General features: G+C 41.9%; 1 pseudogene; it reads right to left on the reverse strand.

Moving 5' to 3' along the window:
* Positions 1 to 1,978: 1,978 nt before the first annotated feature.
* Positions 1,979 to 2,803, reverse strand: LOC110596318 (annotated as a pseudogene).
* Between the last annotated feature and the right edge of the window lie 21 nt (positions 2,804 to 2,824).

The raw sequence follows: 2,824 nt of genomic DNA on the forward strand, positions 1-2,824 counted from the left end.
CCAAACCAAGTTATCATTCATAAAATGCAGGGTCAGAATACATCTCTAAAGTTACTTACATACAACAATATTATTATTCAATGATTTTAATTGTAACTTGATTTTAAACATAAAAGACCTTTTTAGGATACTCAAAACCAATCACTAATGCATAATTATTGAATACTGTGATTAGGCAGTATTCTACATACCCAGTGTATAGTGAGGAATAAACAGACAAGATCTTTCTCTTAAGAAACTTGTATTTTTAGTATATGTGTAGGGGTAATGGAGTGACTGGGGGTGCATAAAGTACTGAACTTAAAAGTAGGATAACAAATAAACAAGTGTCATATATTGATATAATTATTTGACAGCAGGTGGAAGATGACAATAGGAGTATAGAAAAAGCACAAGGAATATAAAGCCAATAATAAGACACATAGTTATAAGTAGAATTTATTCAATGAATTTTTAAAAAGAAAAATAAAACATTTATGTAGCTGAAAATAGGCATTCACAGTATATAAACAAAAATTGTCAAAACTTTAAGAAAACAATGGCAAATTAAGAATAGTAGATTTTATTCAATTATTACAATAATTGCTAGACCAAACAGTTTGAATAACAGTGAGAAAATAACTATTTGAAAACATAATTAAGGAGCTGAATTTACTTGATATATATAAAAACATGAACCCACCAATTAGATGCTACTAATTTTTCTCCTACTACACAGGGAATGTGCCCATTAATGCCAACATAATGGGCTACAAAGCAAATCTTAATACATGCAAAGGATTGTAATCATACAAAGCTGGCTAGTACAAGTTGCTCAGAAATTTATCATAAAAATAAAGATTAGAAGTTCATTTTGATTATTTTATTTTATCTTGAGCCCCTGTTCACTTATTCAAACAAATTTTTTCTCTGTGAAACTAAGTAGAACTGAGGAGGAATCAAAGAAAGCCTTATATATTAAACTCTTAAATAGAATCTTTGAATTCAAAGGGTCAGTAGGCCTTTTCCCAGCAAACAAAACCATTGAGGCAGTCCTGCAAATCAAGGAGGATGAAAAATTCTTTTTTTTTTTTTTGAGTTGGAGTCTCACTCTATCACTCAGACTGGAGTGCAGTGGCTGCTCCCGGCCACTGCAGCCTCGACCTGCTGGGCTCCAGCGATCCTTCTGCCTCAGCCTTCCAAGTAGCTGGAACTACAGGCACGCGCTACCACGCCCAGTTGATTTTTTATTTATTATAGAGATGAGGTCTCGCCAAGTTGCCCAGGTGGGTGTCGAACCCGCAGACTTGGGTAATCCACTCACCTCCCAAAGCACTGCGATTACAGGCTGAGCCCCCTTTGCCCGGTCTACAAATCCATTTCTTAAAAAATCTTCTTAGCCGGGCTCGGTGGCTCAGTCTATAATCCCATGCTTTTGGGAGTCTTGGGTGAGTTGATTGACTGAGTCCGCGGGTTCGAGACCCGCCTGGGCAGAGAGACCTCATCTCTATAATAAATCAAAAAATCAGTCGGGTGTGGTAGCGCATGCCTGTAATTCTGGCTACTTGGAAGGCTGAGGCAGAAGGATCATCGGAGCCCAGCAGGTCGAGGCTGCGGTGGCCGGGAGCGGCCACTGCACTCCAGTCTGGGCGACAGAGTGAGACTCCAACTCAAAAAAAAAAAAATAACTTCTTAAGGGAAAAAATATAAAATGCATAAATTTCAAAAGATGAATTACTTCCATACTCTTTGCTCTCTGTCTTTGAGTGTCCAAAGATAAAGAGTTTCACGGTATGTTTTCAATGATTCAGCTTTTGCAAACATATACAAATAGGTTCCTCATTAGCAGTCCTGTTTTGGCAATTAATAGCAAGCAATATGCTTGAATTAGAGGTTTAATTTCCACTTGAATGAAGTTTCTCCTCTTCTTGGAAACAAAGCCATTTGCAGAGATCTGGAAATCATGAGTTTTCTAAGTGGAAGGAGATGCTGTTCTGGTTCACCTAAAAAATATCCGTTCAGATTGGTGTTTATAGTAACATTTCAAGACCCAGTGTATGTTATTGATGACAATGGGGTCAGGGTTGCCTTAGTTAGGTGAGTTTGCATAGGGGTAATAGCTATGTCAAGCCAGCATGGGGTAGATCTGGGTCACGTCCCGCACCACATCCCTAGGGATGTGGCCAGTCCACTTGGAGAGCGCTTCCAAGTTCACAGGCTTGATGACCTGACTTGATGACCTGTCTTAGACAGAGAGACACCACCAAGCTTGCCAATGTGGTCCTCGTGGTGCAAAACAGTATCACTCTAGGCGATGCCCAGGAAGTGAAGGATGAGCTTGAGGAGGTGCCGCAGGTGCAACACCAGCTGCTTGTAGTACAGGGGCAGACACTTGTCTCTGCCCACCTCCATGCACCGTGCATACATAACCTCGATGGTTTGTTCTACTTGAGGCAGTCGTGGTAGTTGCTGAGATTGAAGCCAGTGATGGTAACCTTGTATATGATCATGGAGTGCACGGAGGCCCGGCCATCATGTACCATGAGCAGGAACTTGGAGTTGGGGAACAGGCACGACAGGTACACAGAGGACTTGAGCGTGAAGGGGTCCTTGTTGCAGAGCACACGGGCCAACTAGCCATGCTTGGCAATAACCTCCAGGATGAAGGCTTGTATGGTGGGTCCAGCACCTCGTCCATCACACCCACCTCGTCCAGCCTCAGCTTTTCGCAGCCAGACTTGGACCAGGCCTAGCATGTGGCCAGCACGCACAGAATGATGCGCATCTCCTCACTGCAGTTCTCCTCGGAGTGGGCGTCCAGCATGGCTTCGCCTTAACAGTACTC

This window comes from Carlito syrichta, unplaced genomic scaffold, assembly GCF_000164805.1.
Source record: "Carlito syrichta isolate Samal-C Ts95f unplaced genomic scaffold, Tarsius_syrichta-2.0.1 Scaffold308359, whole genome shotgun sequence".
Classification (NCBI taxonomy): Eukaryota; Metazoa; Chordata; class Mammalia; order Primates; family Tarsiidae; genus Carlito; species Carlito syrichta.